Source organism: Triturus cristatus, chromosome 4_2, assembly GCF_964204655.1.
Source record: "Triturus cristatus chromosome 4_2, aTriCri1.1, whole genome shotgun sequence".
Classification (NCBI taxonomy): Eukaryota; Metazoa; Chordata; class Amphibia; order Caudata; family Salamandridae; genus Triturus; species Triturus cristatus.
In genome coordinates, this window is record NC_140586.1 from 158042846 (window position 1) to 158061064 (window position 18219).

The following is an 18219-nucleotide window of genomic DNA, read 5'->3' on the forward strand; positions in this document are numbered from 1 at the left end:
AAACTTTTCAATATTTTTAAAATAGATAGTACTTACCATAAGTCGATATTCTTGACCATGATATTCTTGCTGTCGATATTTCTGACCCACAATATTTGCAATTTGATATTTATGCAACTCAATATTTGTGACTCGATATTCTGTCTCTGCACCATTTAGAAACAATGCATTTGTAATAGGGCGAACAAAATGTGTGTCACATTTGTGATGGAGTAACCAGTCCTCCCTAGGTGTTTTCTTGTGTGCAGACATTTGCGAGTAAAAGTGCCAATGGGCCAAACAAATGCATATGTAAGCTATTTAAATAAAAGCATTGGCAAAGGCAATAGGTTTTACCTTTTTGACCTATTGGCTTTGCCAATGCTTATTGCTTTTGTTGTGTAACAATGTAAAACAAAAAAAAGACGTAATGATGTGAACATCACATGTTATGTTAATAGTTTTTATAAGGCGCACAGCTGCCCCAGCCAAGGGGCGTCCCGGCGCCTGATCAGGTACCACAACACAACAAATCGATACTAGTAAGGGAAAAGGAGGGAATCAGTCAGCGATTGGGAACAAAAAAGTTTTTATGGCGCGCCTAAAGGAAGTAAGACTGTTCAGGGCTCGTATATGGACAGGAAGAGAATTCCATAATCCTGCTGCTAATACTCGAAAGGAGCGCCCTCCCATCCTACTCAGTCTAAACCGTGTATTGACCGCCAGATGGAGAAATTCCGATCTAAGAGACCGCGTAGGAACATAGGAGGAAACAAGCTTAGCGAGGGCTGGAGGAGAGGAAAGCTTCAAGATTTTAAATGTCAGGCAAAGAGCCTTAAATTTAATTCTCTGTCTGACCGGCAGCCAGTGAAGGGAGGTCAAAACTGCAGAGACAGAGCACTGTCTAGGGAGGCCAACAATGGCACCCGACGCGGCATTCTGCACCCTTTGCAATCTAGTAGCCTCGGCCTGATTCACTCCGAGCAGCAGCGCACTCCCATAGTCCAGCCGAGAAAGAATGGAGGCTTGGACCACCAGTTGCTGAGTAGGGGGGTCGAAGAATTTGAGGACCGGTCTCAGTCCTCGCAGAATACCATAACAGGTAGCTGCAACCTTCTTCGTATGGCTGGTAAAAGAGAGTGTAGGATCCAGCCAAACCCCCAAGTTCTTAACTTCGGCAGCTGGGATGGGAGTCACCCCCAATTCTGGAGGCCACCACTGGTCTCCCCAGAGCTCCGCCTGCTTACCTAAGATCAGGACCTCGGTTTTTTTGGCATTTAACTGCAAACAGTTGGTTCGCATCCAATTTGCCACGGCTATGAGTCCTGCACGAAATCTGGGAGCGTTCACCTCGGGGGCACCGCTGAGTGTCACCGCCAGCTGCGTGTCGTCAGCATACGATGTCATGGTTAGGCCACATTGTCTGACGACAGCAGCCAGCGGTTTCACATATAGGTTGAATAAAGTGGGGCTCAACGCAGAGCCCTGCGGAACCCCCAGCCCCAGTGGATGGAAAGAGGACTGACAAGGTGGAATAGCCACTTTAAAAAACCGGTCCGAAAGGAAAGAGCGAAACCATTGGAGAGCAGTCCCCTCAATTCCCACTCCCTCCAAACGCCGGATCAGAATGTCGTGAGACACCGTGTCAAACGCGGCGCTCAGATCTAACAGGAGGAGCGCCGCTGTCTGCTCAGCATCCAGCACCGTTCGCAAGTGCTCGGTCATAAAGAGCAGTGCAGTTTCGGTGCTGTTGTGCACGAAAACCATTCTGGCTCTGGTCAAGAATGTTATTTCGAGAAAGGTGGGCAGACAAGATGGAGTTCACGTGTGCCTCAGTAACCTTGGCGGTCCAGGGCAGGAGGGAGATGGGACGGTAGTTTTCTGGCAATAGGGGGTCAAGGTTAGGCTTCTTTAAAATAGGGCTGACCACTGCCTGCTTCCAGTAAGAAGGGACACGTCTGTCAAACTGCTGGCGGCCGCATGTTGACATATGCATGCACATGTCTGATAGCCTATGCATGTGTGTTTACAGATGTATGTGAATGTGCGATTATGCATATGTGTGTACGTGTCAGTGAGTCAGTCAATATTCTTTATTCGGCTGACACAGCAATGAAAGACAGCAACACATTAAAAAACACAGTTAATATCCAGGCAATGAAAACAGTGCATCAATAAAATAGACTATACTATTCTAAGTGCGAGCAGTGCACCAATACATCAGTGGTGCAAAAGAAGCAGATCAACGCTACCCAATTACCAAGACTCCTAAGTCTCTCCTGGGGGGGGGGCCTGTAATGGCGGTCGGGACCTGGTACAGCTCCGGACCCTCGGGGGGATTAACTCATCCTGACCCGACAGGACCGGGCCCTACCCGACCCGCAGCACAGCCGTCAAGACAGCGGAGCCCCGGGCGACGCTGGAAGCTGTCGGAGTCCCCGGGGGCTGTGCTGAGCCGGAGCCCCGGATCAAGGCCCACTACAGACGCGCCTTCCAGGAAGCCGGGACCTGGAGTGCGGCGCGGGCCGCGTTTGATACAGACGGCCCTGTGGAACGGCGAATGCGACCAGCTCCGGACACGGGAGCAGAGGAGCGCGCGGACTCGCGCTCAACAACGCCCTTTCTGCCCTGCCCTAGTGTGACGGAGACGCGAGAGAGCGATCTCGGCGGGCCGGCTGGGCGCGACGGAATGGATTGACGGCGGCCCTGAGCCAGAGCGGCTCTGAGGTGTACGGACCGGCGGAGAGCTGGAGCGGCCCATTGGGGACTGGTGCGGTGAGTGCTGGTACCTGCGGACTGACACCTGTGGCCCCCTGGGAGTGGCGGAGGGCGACGGCCCCCGGCGGGAGTCTCCCCCCCCCGGAGATTCAGGACTAATAGAGCTGGGATGCCGAGAGAGCACGCTGAGACCCCCCCCGAGACAATTTGATCACCATAGCCCACCACGGATACGCCCAGCGGACCTCCCACGGTGGACGGTTGTGGGGAGAGTGCCTTCTACTGGTAGACGCGGTGCTGCTGCATTGAGACGTTCCCTGCCGAAGGCCCACCAAGGCCGCGCCGCGATTGTCGTGCGGAAGTGATTGGCGCTACCCCCCTTTTCCCATTCACCTACGGCGACATATCCGTGCTCTGACTGGTGGAGGGCCCATACCATGGGCAGAGTCCGAGGGAAGACGCTGGGGGACCAACGAGGAACTAGCCGACCTTCCAACATGCCTGAACCCGCTAGCCACCTTTCCCAGCCCAGGGATGCGTCTTCTGAGCCCGCTGCTGGACCCCCGGATAAATTAGACCTCATACTTACGGAAATCCGAGATACCAGAGCGGCACTTGAGCTGCAGATGGGTACACTCGCCACGAACTTGACGCTGCTCAGGGCGGACCATGGCAAACTGGCAGATACGGTAAAGGAGCATGGACAATCCCTATCGGACCTAGATCCTCGAGTTGCAGCAAACACGTCCGCCTTGCAACAAATGCAAAAACAGATGACAAGCCTTCTAGATCGGGTGGAAGATGCAGAGGGAAGGAACAGGCGCAATAATATACGCGTTATTGGCCTGCCAGAACGTAGCGAGGGGGTCAAGGCGGCAGAATTTATGGAAATCTGGTTTAGGGAACACGTGGCACCCGAGGGACTCTCTCCATACTTCTGCGTTGAACGGGCCCACAGAATACCAACTGGGCCGCCTAGGCCTGGCATACCACCCCGCCCTCTAATAGTAAAAATCCTAAACTATAGAGACCGCGATGTCCTACTACAGAAGGCGAGAGACAAAGCCACAATCCAATTTGAAAATCACCGTATATCTCTATACCCGAACTATACCATCTTAGTACAGAGACAGAGATCGTCCTATCAAACGGTGAAGAAAAAACTTTAGAAAGCACAACTCAAATATGCACTTCTGTATCCAGCCCGGCTGAAAGTTATCTATGACAAAAAGACACATTTTTTCGAGAGCCCGGCGGACGCTGAGGAATGGCTGGAAGTTATGGGTGTTGGCTCTAGTCAGCTTAGTCACTCTGCCCGATCCTCGCAAAGCCCGGACACGCCTGCTGAGCGGGACTCCCGTCGCCCTTGGGGCTCGAATAGGGGTGGCGCTAGCCCATCGCGTGATCAACAGCGCCGCGATCAGGAGGGGCCTCTGGCAGCTGCTGGGGCACGCCACACGGACTCACACAAGACCCCCACGGACTCGGAAGATAGCACTCTGCATTCACATTCTGAACATAGCATAGCTCTTTTCCCCACGATGACACCCCGGACTGCGGATGACATAATTGATAACTAAATGCAGATACTTACCCTATGATGTCAGACGTATCCTTTGCTATATGCCTTAGTTGATAATCCAGATGCTATAATTTAGAGTGTCTCCGTGAAAGTACATATGGACATTACTATTCTGTTGCTGAGGGCCTTTTTCTTTCCCAAAGAGGAGATTGAATTGTTGGAAGCAATGATACTAATAGTCTGATATATATGGGGGAAATAGACTGCGACCTTGCGGGGATCTTAGACCTCTTTCCTATTATTGATAAGCTAAGTGGGGTTTATTGTTCTTGTCATGGACACATTCACTTATGACACCCCCCCCCCCCCCCCGAGACCAGGTATGGCCACCTCCCTACTAGCGTATGCACCGCTATTCGTTATATATGGTTTATGCTTTATAGTTGGGCCCAGTGTAGTTCAGACGCTGAGCCAAGTTCTGTTTCTGTTCTGGGGAAAAGGGACTCCTGGTCAAGTTTGATATACAGGCTCCGCGAGTGCTGGGGCTCCATGTTGTGCAGAATAACATGCCTGGGTCAGTTCATACATTAGGGTCCTATAACCTCATTACTTGGAACGTGCGTGGACTGGGGGCGATTCAGAAACGTAACCGAGTACATACCTATCTCCTCAGGTGTAAGACTCATGTGTCGTTTCTCCAAGAATCCCATCTCACCGACGCTGAAACACAAAAAAATGCGCAAAAAATGGAGAGGCCAGATTTACTCTACTAACTACTCTGCTTTTGCTAGAGGTGCGACCGTTTGGGTGCGCCATGGGGTCCCCTTTTTGGAGATGGAACGCCGAGTGGACAACCAAGGGAGATATATCCTGCTGAGAGGCACACTAGATGGCTCCCCGGCAGTCCTTGGAAGCGTTTATGCCCCTAACTTCGACCAAGACATCTTCCTACATAGACTGGGACGGGCATTGGTGGACTGGGAGGGTATCCCCTGGATGTTGGGAGGAGATTGGAACGCTGTGTTGGACACTACCTTAGATAGATCGCACCCACCCCTGCACGGTACCAACACCAGTAAATTGGCTGAACAGTTTACAATTTGGGCCAGCGGGTGGGCGCTCTTAGACACTTGGCGATGCCTTCACCCCACCCACAAAGAATACTCCTTTTACTCTTCAGTACACAGCCTCCACACTAGAATTGATAGGTTTCTCTGCTCGAGGTCCATCCTTACACAGGTCAGTCAGTCTACATATCTAGCAAAAACCTTCTCAGACCATAACCCACTAGTGCTCACGCTTAACTGGGGTAATGTACCTACCCCGGTTCCTACCTGGAAATTACACCCACAGCTATTGGAAGATGCCCCATTCCGTTCAGCTCTTTCTGACACCATAACGAAGTACCTAGCAGACAACTGGAACACAGCCTCCTCTAATCTGATAGAATGGGATGCCTTGAAGGTGGTGGTGCGTGGGTCGTCGATGGGATGGTTAGTGGGGGCCAGGCAGGAGATACACCACCGACTTTTGAACATAGAACGACGACTGAACACACTTGAACATGAGGCGGTGACAGACCCCGATAAGAAAGTAACACTACAAGCTGCCCATATTGATCATGCGGACGCACTGGAGACACTACGGACAATAGATCACAAAGCATTCTTACAGAGGAAACACGCGGAGGCGTATAGGTCGGATGCTCTGCTCGCCCGCATAGTTCAGGACAGACCGGATACACCAATCATAACCAACATACGTACACCCACCAGACATATCGTCACTACACAGAAAGAAATAAACACCGCCTTTTATACACATCTTAGAACGCTCTACGCACCACCCACCCCTGCGGAGGCCTCCTCGATAACAGAGTTCCTACAAGATCTCCCCTTCCCGAAACTCCCTGAAAATGTGTAAAAAGCCATAGATGGCCCCATAACCCAACAAGAAATCCGAGACGCGATTAAGGGCCTGCGTCGCAATAAAGCGCCAGGGATGGATGGACTACCAGTGGAATTTGACCATACATTTCAAGAGACCATGATACCCGTACTGGAATCAGTATACAAACTTGCCTTTGAAACTGGTCGCCTTCCACATTCTACCATGAAAGCACTGGTCACATCGATACCCAAACCAGGTAGGGATGGATCGGAGATGTCTAATTACAGACCCCTCTCCTTGCTCGCTACGGAATATAAAATTCTAAGTAAAGCCCTCGCTAATCGTATACAACCACACCTTAATAAACTCATACATGAAGACCAATGCGGGTTTCTACCGAACCGCAGCACCTCCCTTAATAATAGACGGTTACACCACGTAATGACGACTACCCCGCCTACGTACCAGCTTGCGGGCTGCATAGCATTAGACCTTCGGCAGGCCTTCGATTCCCTTTCTTGGGACTTTATGTTTGCGACACTGCAGCGGTTTGGGTTACCGGACACATCTCAAATGGGTTTGCCTATTATATACATCCCCTACAGCCAGAGCACGCACTGGCCGGTACATCTCCGAGCAATATTCTATTTATAGGAGCACCAGACAGGGATACCCACTGTCTCCGCTGCTGTTTGTGCTCACGCTGGAGCCCCTGGCTATAGCACTCAGAGGTTCGGCGGCCCAATCCGGCATTCCCGTTAATGGTACAGACCACTTGCTATCTATTTACGCAGATGACATACTATTGTATTTACGAGATCTAACGGCAGTCAATAACCCTCTTCCTGAGATGTTTCCCACCTTTGAACGCCTTTCAGGCCTGGCTATAAACCCTGAGAAATCTGCCGCTTATTTCTTCCGGGAAATACCATACCACAACACTCTGCAGTTTGGTGACTATACACTATCAGTGGCCCCCACCACCTTTAAATATTTGGGCATACATGTGTACAGAACGCAGACGGATCAAATCGACGGTAATATTGGGCGTGCAGTAACAGCCTTCCGTACCAGTGTGGACTTCTGGTCATCACTACCCTAATCGGTGATGGGCAGAGTCGCCATCTCGAAGCTGGTTATCTTACCCCGCCTATTATATTACTTTGTAAATTTGCCCGTCCTCCCACTGTCCATTTTTAACACACTTAATACTATATTGATAAATCTCATCTGGGGCGCTGGTCGCAGGCGAATGAGCTTGCGGAGGCTTCAACTGAACACCCGAAGTGGTGGTCTGGGAGTCCCCGACTTTAGGGCCTACTACTATGCCAGTCAGCTCCAGTGGTTATCGTACTGGACTGCGGGGAAAAATCTGCAGGAGATCGGATTTACACACCATAGATTAGACCGGGGGGAACTGCACTCCCTACTATTGCCTGGGGCAAAAGTCCCTGCGTATAGCCCTCCCCTATGGTCGACAGCCCTACAGTGCTGGAGGAGGGCGCTGTCGTACACCACCCCAGCCGTCCCTTACGCACCGAACATTACCCTCATGGGGATTCCCACACCACAAGGTAGACTCACAAAAAACAGATTGCGGGACTGGGCGGATGCAGGAGTGGATGACGTTGGGGCTTTCTTTGGCGATGGTACTCTGTTAGACCACGATCTCTTCCAGCAGTACACAGGTGCACCACCACGTTTATATTTGCTACACGCTACTGTGTCCCACTATATTAAACGCGTCTGGGCCCCGCAGAGGAATGAACCCCCACAACATAATCTAGTACATCTCCTGTATTATATGGGGAATGGGGGACACCTGGTCAGATGGCTGTACACGGGGATCCGAACACATGCAGCAATTACACTCACGGCCCTTAGGGCACGTTGGTCCGAGGTCTGCAATAGTGCACTTACGGATAAAGCCTGTAAATGTATGGTCGAACACCCCAAAAGAGTATCACGTAATGCAAGATTGAAGTTTATACAGATGATGATCCTCCATAGAGCATACCTTACCCCTGAGAGGATTCATCGTATATTTCCAGAATCCCCACACCATTGCCCCCGCTGTAGGGGGGATGAGGCAGACTTCCTCCATATGTTATGGTTCTGTCCCTGCCTTAGTGACTATTGGGTAGGAGTCCGAGACGCATTGAGCGCAGTCACTAGACTCCCTGTCCCGGACGACGCATTATATTGTCTCGCAGGCCTCTGCAGACGCACAAAAGTGCAGAAAGTCCAGTTACGGTTTGTAGATCTGGTCCTTATCATGGCAGTGAGAGCTCTTACCATGCGATGGAAGTCTCCTAGGAGCCCGGCGGTATCCACGTGGCAGAGTGACATGATTCAGTGGGGGAGGGCGGAGGGTGCAGCTCTTCGCAGGGAAGAGGATAGGGGGCTCAGGAAACAACCCATCTCGATGGACTGGGAGGCTATGCTGCTTAAGCTAGAATCACTCGATTTATTACCCTTGCAGACTATCCCAGCCCATTAGCACACAGGATTCCCATATGACCCTTTCATTATAGGTTTCGTGACCCAGACACAGGTTTGCTAACCTGAAGGCATTGCTACCCTTTTGGTTCTATATCATAACGCCACAGAGAGATAGTTGAAGAAACCAAAACACGACTGACCAGGAGTGGGGAGCGGGTGGGCTAGAGAGGGAGGGAGGTATGGTTTAATGGGGTTTCCTTGTTGATTGGAATCTAATTGTCTTCTATTGTCGATCTATATTGTTAGATCCTATTGTTTTGATGTTCACGACGCTATTGGAGATCACTGTCTTCGAATTTCTCGTTCAAGAAATGACACATGTAGTCATTATAAGTAGCATGTATAATGTTATTAATATAAAAGCAAAAGACTGTCTCTGTAGAATGACTTGCATTTCAGAATTGTTAAAGTCATCAATAAAGTATGTTAAAAAAAAAAAGTCTCTCCTGGTCATAAGGCTATGTGAAATATAACTAATTACAGCATAACAGGTAAGTTCAAAATTCAAAAGCTGCAAAAGATTGCAACTCAAACTGGCCGATCTGCATTGATTGATACGTAAAATAGGGCATAAAAATTGAACTCTGGGGGTAATGAAAAACTTTAAAAAACATAAAATGGTTAAGGGATTGGTGACTGGTTTAGGAAAGGCAGCCAGAAAATGAGCTGTACTCAGCCAGAAGCAAGTCAAATAAAATCTATGCTCCAGGTTGGAAATCCAGGCTAAATATGGTGCGGGACATTCAATGGGGGTGATTTCCATGTACTGGTGTACAGTATTTATATCTTCAGACCTATAAGCCCTTTTTAATTCCCTGCTAGTTTGGAAATCGGAATGTAAAAGGGTCCTCGAGTTGCCATCAATTTCACTAGGCGAATGGAATAGATGTGATACGCCAAGGGCTTTCTATGATTTTCTGATGTAGGCAAACCATCCAATCCTATTGCCATGTTCTAATTTGATACAGTCAGCGAGGACGTGGTGAGAAAATTTTGTAAAGGGAGAGCTCCAGATTTTTGCGCACAATAGGAGTGGAGCCATGTTAATGACATCCTCAATGTAAGAGAGGCCAACCTTTGTGTGGGTAATGAAGTTGGCGGGGCTTCTAGGGACTACCAGCAATCTGACAATAAATTTATTTTTGCTGGTTTGTAGATGACCATAATCCGCATACCCCCAAACTCCAGCCCCGTAAGTGCCCAGTGATATACATTTGGCTTTATATAAGGAAATCAGCTCTTTGAAGTGTTTTTGTTTAAGTTTCTTGGAGAATTAAAAAATGGTGTTGACTGTATGATCCATTTTAAGCCCTCTCTGCGCCATAAGCTTATCCCATTTAAAATTTAAGTTTAGCATGATCCCAAGGTAATTAAAATGTGTGACTTTAGTGATGGGGATCTCATTGATGGTGAACTTGCGTGATCGAGTGTTTCTGGGACCAATGGTCAGGATTAATGACTTTTTATGATTGACCTTTAGCTTCAGGTCCCCCATAAACTCATTGAAGGAGTCCAGGAGTAGCTGCAGCCCATCTGCCGTGCTCAATAATAACTCAGCGTCATCTGCGTAGAGGAGTACGGGCACTTGCTTATCTCCTACCCTAGGCAGGTTCCTCTCTTTGGTTGACAAAACAAGGTCCAATATATTGATGTAAAAGAGGAACAGAAAGGGAGCTAGAATGTACCCTTGTCTGACCCCTACTTTGTGCACCTTAAAAGGAGGCATGCATTCCCCTTCAGTGCCCTACCGAACTTGAGCCAAGGTATCCCAGTGTAGGCGCTTAGGGAGATCAATTAAGGCACTGTCATATCCAGCGCTACTCATTAAATCCTACAGCCTGCACCTGTTCACAAGGTCGAATGTGCTGGAAAGGTCCATGAAAGCAAGATGTAATGAGCCTCCCTTGGCCTTGGCGTTCTTCCCTGTGAGCTGAAGCAGGTTAAGGTATTGCTCCACTGTGCCCAAGCCTGGATGAAAATCGAACTGCACATCAGATAGGAAATCTTTTTTTTCCACCCAAACTTCCAGACTTTGGCAGAGGAATCCAACAGCGAGATTTGACAATAGCATGTCGAATTTCCTCAGTCACCTTATCTTAGAGATGGGAACTATGGCGGATTTCCTCCAGGAATTTAGTATGTCAGCTAAAATGGTGGCTCGGAACATGTTCATCAGCAAGTTAGCCCAGAAAGTCAAGTTTTAAATCGATTGGGACCCCATCTGGGCTTGGGGCCTTACCAGAGTTACTCTTTAAGATCACCAGTGTTACATCACGGACAACAATAGAGGAAGCAAAAAGATCACAATTATTCATGTAGGGAACAAAAAAAGTATTGCTGGCCGAAGGAACAGAGGGAGGACCAGGAATTGGAAGATTGGATGACTTATCCTCAAACATAACTGTAGAAATGGGATAGCCCAGGGTTCAGGAGAGACATGGCAATTGATCTTCGGGTTATTATCTAAGAAATAGAGGTGGTTTATCACATCCCAAAAGGCTTTGGAATCCCTGAATTTTGCAGCAACAAGTAAGTCCTCCCAAGCCTTCTCTCTAATTTCCTGCCTCCTTGCTTCGAAGGCAAACTTGTAGGACCTCCTCACATGCCTAATATCCTCTGTTTCTGGGATTGATCTTGATTGCCCGGTTTAAGTTCTTAGAGGCGATCGAGCAAGCATGATTAAACCATCGGTGCGAAGGAGATTTAATGAGGGTTTTCTTGGAGGCCATCATGCTAGACATTGAATTACAAAATTCATTAAAACAACTGATTGTGGCTTAGCTAGCTCTCTCCTCTCTCCTGCCATTTACAAGTAAAATTCCCTGGTCCAAATTCTTCCATTTGATACGTATCCCCTTAGTTTTGCTGTGTTGTAAAATGGCGGGACAGACAGCAGCAGGCAAATCAATAGCAGGAAAAGATATATAAAAGCCCACCGGGTTATGGTCACTGATGTTTGATAATTTAATTGTTAATTCCAGCACTAAAGGGGATAAGTGTGATGAGAATAGAATAAAATCAATAGTGGATCCCGACCTTTCCCTGTGAACGTTGGGGGAAGTGACGCACCTTCCTTTACAGTCCAAGTTGAACATATTATGCTTAAAAATGATCTGGTTCAGAGCTTCACCTTAGGGGTTGTGAAAGAAATGAGATAAATCCTCCCCCTCTCAATCATCTCCCAGCAGGGGGCATTTAGATATGTTAAAATCACCCGACCAGATGATAGTCACCCTATCAGAGCGGTTCGCTATAAACATCAGAGATAAAATTGTCTAGTTCCCTTATCAATTCGAACTTCTGGTTAGCAAAAAAGCTAAAATAGAAATTTATCACAAGGAAGGTGAGGAAACCAGGAGAGCTCATAAACAAAATTTGAGACAAGGGTGTAGACCGTAACCATTGCATAAATTAAGAGAAATAAGCACACCGAGCGCACCCTTTGGTCTGCCAGACAAGGAAGCTGTAGCTGGAAATCAAAAAGACTGGAGGCCATTTACATAAAAAAGTTTTTTAGAGTCCACGTTTCTTAGCAGCACTCCACAACCACCTGATTAACAATTTCTAGCCAATCTGTATTGACCAGTTTCTTGTCGATGCCAGCTGCATTCCATGAAAGAAACCGTAGACTGCCTGGCCCGACTAATATGGGATGTACAGTGATGTCATATGACGAGGCCCCAGAAGAAGAAGGTTCACCCAAGGGCACAAGGATATTGGTAGAAACTAATGATGGGGCAAGTCAGTCATTATCTGAGGGGCCAGAAAGTGGTGCAAAACAATTCTTGTGGGAATGTGAGTCCGGGAGGTAACTAGGGGCTACCACTCCATTGGTTTTCCTTGGTGGAAATACAGGGCGACAGAAGAAACCAAAGGGGAGTGTGTAAATCCTTGCATGGCTACTAGCTAGATGAGAGAAGCGATGAAGAAGGGACTTAACCAGCCAAGGACTTCTAAAGTTTATGACAACACAATCTCCATAGATAGACATGGGGCCTATCCATCCAGTGCTATGGACCATGAGAATGTCTTCCAGCAAATCCTTTCTCCATCCAGATTTGGATGCAAGTCAAAGAGTGACTCTCCATTTTAGTGGTTGACAGTCTTCAAGGGGTCATCGCTCAAAGGGGAAACGCCCATGAGGATATAATAAATGTCTAGGCTTTCCTGTTTTCAGTTTCTATTTTTGAAAAATTCTGATGGGGTTTTTTTCAGTGTTTTCAAGTGATTTCAATACCTTTAAAAAAAACAGTGTTTATCAGTAGTTCTACAATTTCATACCATTAAAAAAAATAGAAAGAGTGATTTTCCGGTGTTTATGGAACGTTTTGCTTTTATTATTGCTTGCTTTCTGCACTGATAGTGCATGGTATATAGACAGTGTACGTACAGTGTATACGAGGTCCAAATGCATTTTTGCAAATCAAACTTATTGTAGTACACCATAGAATACTTCTTCAGTGAGCCTTTGTTCATGTGCACTCGCTCTTTCCTTCCCATGTAAACTTTTTTCTGTGAAAAGGCCCTCTCAACATTGGCACTTGAGACGGGCAACGTCAAAACAGCCAGTACTCAATTTGTTACTCTGGCCACTTACATAGTTTTCCATGCCAATACTGGTGCACTTGAAGATTCGATTCTCTGGGCAGGTTCTGCAAGATTTGCCTTGAACTGGGCGCTTATACCCTCAGAGTTATTGAAGCGATCAAAAATGAAGCAGCACTTTTGAAACTACGGAGAAGATTCCCTTTACAGAAGGGATCTAGAACTTGTACAGAGTACCACAGTGAGGTTTCATTGACTTCAAATGCTATGGTTGTCGAAGGGATATTTTTATGCATCATTCCAAGCCATTTTGAATACATTGTAAAATAAAGGTTCCTGAATTTCTCTCCAACATTGCTTTGCTTACCAAGTGGGAAGCACTCTAACATGGAATATGTTGCAGTGCCAAATTCACTAAAGGTGTCACCCAGCCTACTGTCAATGAGATGTTTCACATCTACACCAATTATGCTGAACACTTGGCAGACAAGGGTGTTTTCAGACTCTAGTTTTTTTTATTATGTCCACTACAGCAGTTATGTTTTCCTGTAAAAATCTAAGAATGCAGTATAGTTTTTTTCACATCACTATCAATATGCGACCAATGATCATCACATTTCTTGCCTTTGGCATCATCACTCAGCAAAAATTCTGTAACCGGTTGCCACATGGATAATATAGCATTCACAGCCCCTTCCCTTGGAAAGAGAACCATCAACTAAGTGGCACAGTTGGGATGACTCTTTCATGCCACACAACGTACAAAATGAGAAATATTGGCATTTTAATTCCCGCGTACAACAAAACAGTGCATCAAAATGGACTAAAAAGTCAATAGCATTCTTCATTAAGTCTGAAGATTGTTAAGATGCTTTCAGCATACCATCTAACAAGTGGCAAGGATCTCTTACAGGGAAGCACTTGAGCTCAGGTATTGATTTTGACTGGTCATCACACAACTTTTTCATATACATAGCTGAATCACTGCAAATACAAACTATATTACTTCAATCTTTGTTTAACTTGGAAAGAACCTTTTTGCAGCAGCATTTCAAGTGACACTGCATTCCATGTTTTCCAAAAGTCTGGTGTCATGTTTTCACCACTATCCCAGATGCTTGGTGATAGCACTCTTTTCACATATACTTGTCACTAGACCTTGCATTGAATGTTTAAAGCTTGAGGTGTTGGCAATTCACCTACTAGCAATAGAAACTGGGGGCTGATGTATCAAGGATTTTTACCCATTCTCTGTGGGTAAATGTGATGGCACATATTGGGAAAGATTGTTATAAAACCAGCCATTTTACATACCAGTGAAAGAATCAAAGGCATCCAAAATATCAAATATGATTTTGATATTTCCTGATTCTATACAGTTCATAAAATAATTAAACAAGACCTAAAACATGCTTCTAAACCCAGCATCTGTAGACCAAAGACCACAACATTTAAAAAAAACAAAAGAAAGAAAAAGCAATATTTTAGTGATGTCCCTAAACAACAAAACTCAAGCAGAATAATGTAAGCCAGTCTTTCTTGCTGCTAGCTTGTATAACAGTTACATTGTATTTGCCCATTCAGGAAGAAAAAAATGACTCTTTCATTCTCCTTTTCCTTTCTTTGAATGAGATTTAGTTTGTGGTTGTGCAGGTGTTTTTTCAGTGTTTATATATATATATGTGAACAAGGCCTCTGGTAGGCTGAAACGCGTCATGGCAGGCATGCTGAGCTTTGAATAAAATACTCACTTGCACTTACAGCTGGGTCTGTTATCGTCTGTTCCGGTTTCCAAAGAAATTTAGGATTCCTGGGATCTTTGTGGCGAAACTTTCGACATATATATATATATATATATATATATATATATATATTATCTACTGGCGGTCGCCAGTAGATAGTTATAGTTAGGACTGTGTTTCCATAGGAGATCCGCAACATTCTATTTGGAATAACTTTTGCGCCGATTGATGAATCCTCGCGAAATTTTCAAAATAGGTGGGGCGCTCCGCTCCTACCCTGAAAGTCTCGGGGGGGATTCGTCAAGCGGGGGCTGAGAAAAAAGGGGGGTCCCAAAACGCGTTTTTCCCATGCAATTTTCCATAGGGACCTTTAGTCCAAGGTACAGCTCAAACGGCTGAACAGAATTACTTCAAATTTGGCAGAGAGGTAGTCCTCAGGTCAGGGATGTGCCTTTTGCAGGTCTGGTGTAAATCTGTTCAGTAGTTCCTGAGAAAATTGCAGTTAAAAGTACAAATATATCTATAAGCGCGCACCGTGCGCGTACGGTAAGCATACCGTACGCGCACGGTGCCGTGCGCGAGCGCAATTCTGATTGGTTGTTAGATGCCAGTAAACATTCGAATCGGTCGAAATCAGGATGTGTCGGCCGCCATTTTGGCTCTCGCAGTCTGAGGCAGTGAAAAAAAAAAGGTGGAAAACGTGAAAAGGGGGCAGGATGGACAGTTCCTGACCCCCTAGCCTTTGTCAGGGGGTCACTGAAGGACCCCCAAGGGTGAAAAAAACCAATATTTTTTTTTCCGAAAAATCGCGGAGTGCGCGCACGGCACACACAACGCATCGTGGGCGGTTGGTGCGCAAAGCGCACCAAGCGCCCACAGCGTGCGTACGGTGCACGATGCGCACCGTGCGCGTACAGTGCGCGCACGGTGAAAAACCTGAAAAAAAAATATTAATAAATACATAACTTGCCATTTAAAAAAACCGTACAAATTCACTTAAAAAAACCATAGGTTTCACACACGTTATAGTTAGGAATTAGCATTTAAAAAACCTTGCAAATTCACTTAAAAAAGCATAGGTTTCACACATGTTATAGTTAGCTGGACATTTCCCTCGTAAAAAACCATTGAAATTCCCCTGTTATAGTTAGCGCAGGCAACTATAACTCACGCGACCGCAATCCTCTGCTGATGACGTCAGATATTACATCACTGATTACATATGTGTCTTTATGAAAAATAAATATTTGTAATATATGTATAGCTAAAGATTAATGGAAGAAGACATGGGTAAATAGGTGTCTTAATGCAGTGATGTAATATCTGATGTCATCAGCAGAGGATTGCGGTCGCGTGAGTTATAGTTGCCTGCGCTAACTATAACGGGGGAATTTCAATGGTTTTTTACGAGGGAAATGTCCAGCTAACTATAACATGTGTGAAACCTATGGTTTTTTAAGTGAATATATATATACACACACACATACATACACTGGTGAGGGCTATTTCCCTTTCGGTGGGGTTTTATCAGATATCATAGGTTTAAACCTAAAACCAGACAGCCTATATATGGCATACAGGCAGGGGATGTTGAAGCCAGACAACGCAACTACAGTCAACAGCTTCATGACCCCAAGATTCCACTTGCTGCCGTTGTATGCTAGGATTTAGACCTTGGAATGGAATAGAATGGGTTCTTGTAAAGCGCATGGCAACCCGGCAGCATCCCAGCGCTGAGCGGAACCAGAGTGAGCGACCAGAAATTATGGGAAGAGCCAGGTCTTCAAATGCTTTCGGAAAATGAGGTGGTTAGGTTCCCTACGGAGGTGAAGTGGGAGAGCGTTCCAGAGTTTGGCGGCATTTTATGAGAAACGCCATCCCCCGCTTCTGGCTCTCTTGATTCTAGGCACTTCTGCCAGATGAAGCGTGTCGAAGCGAAGACTTCTGGAGGTTTTATACGGATGGATCAAGGCTTTGATGATGGGTGGTCTGTTCCCTTCCAGAGACTTGTGGACCAAGCAGAGGGCTTTGAAATTGGTTCTGTCCTGCACCGGGAGCCAGTGCAGGGAGCGCAGTGCGGGCTTAGCAGAACAGCGATGGCCAGTACCGGGAAGCAGTCTTGCCTCTGAGTTCTTAACAATCTGAAGTCTCGCAACCACTGCATTGGGGGCCCCCAGATAAAGGGCGTTGCCTAAATCTATCCTGGATAGGATCAGAGCCTGTATCAGTAGCTTTTTTGCTGTAAATGGGAGTAAGGGGAGTACTTTACGGATCATTTTAAGCAGACCATAGAATGAGGCGACCATCTTCCTGGCTTGGGTTTTGAACGAGAGGTCTTGGTCTAGCCAGATGCCTAAGCTTTTTATTTCAGGTTTTGGGACCGGGGCCATACCCATACAGGCTGGCCAGAGGGCATTAAGGTTGACACTTGAGTGGTTACCAAGCATCATCAGCTCGGTTTTGTCGCCATTGAGTTTAAGATGGGAAAGACTCATCCACATAGCCACTTCCTCCAAACAGGAGTGGAGGTCAGTGGGCGACTGGTCAGCTTGATTCAGTGCTATGACCAGCTGTGTGTCATCAGCATAAAACACTATGTGGATCCCGAAAGGGGCGACGATGTCTGCCAGAGGAGCCATATAAACGTTAAAAAGAGTTGGGCTCAGGGAGGAGCCCTGGGGGACTCCACACTGCAAGGGTAAGGGATCTGAGTTGATGTCATCTTCAAACACCTGAAAACACCTTCCTTCCAGGAAGGATTGGAGCCATGAGAGAGCTTGGCCTGACACTCCTGCATTCCTGAGACGATGAACCAGAATTTGATGGTTCACCGTGTCAAGGGCTGCTCTCAGGTCAAGGAGGATAATAGTGGATGAGCTTCCTGAGTCGAGTATCTTTCTTGATTCCTCCACTACCGCTAACAGAGCGGTTTCGGTTCCTTGACGAGGACGGAAGCCTGTTTGTGATGGGTGGAGCAAATCGTGGGACTCGAGGAACGCAGAAAGTGTATCATTAATGTTTTTCTGCGATTTTGCTCACTCCAGGGAGGAGCAAAATAAGCCGGTAATTGCCTAGGTCATTGGGGTCCAGATGAGGTTTCTTTATTAGTGCTTTGACCATGGCTCTCTTCCACTCGGGGGGACCAAACCCGGGGTGAAGGAGGCATTGATCACGCTGAGGATGGAGGGGGCAACTGTGGAAACTGCCATTTTCAAAATGTTAAGTTGTGCGGGGTCGAGTGGCGATCCACTTTTCACAGAGGCTAGACTAGGTAGGAGAAATTCCTGAGTCAGGGGGGTAAAAGTCTCCAGGAGGGGAACG

The 18219-nt window shown here is 46.8% G+C and overlaps 1 protein-coding gene across 1 annotated transcript in view; it reads left to right on the forward strand.

Moving 5' to 3' along the window:
- Positions 1-18219, forward strand: part of GLS2 (glutaminase 2) — a 263334-nt gene that overhangs the window by 217084 nt on the left and 28031 nt on the right. The window lies entirely within an intron of this gene.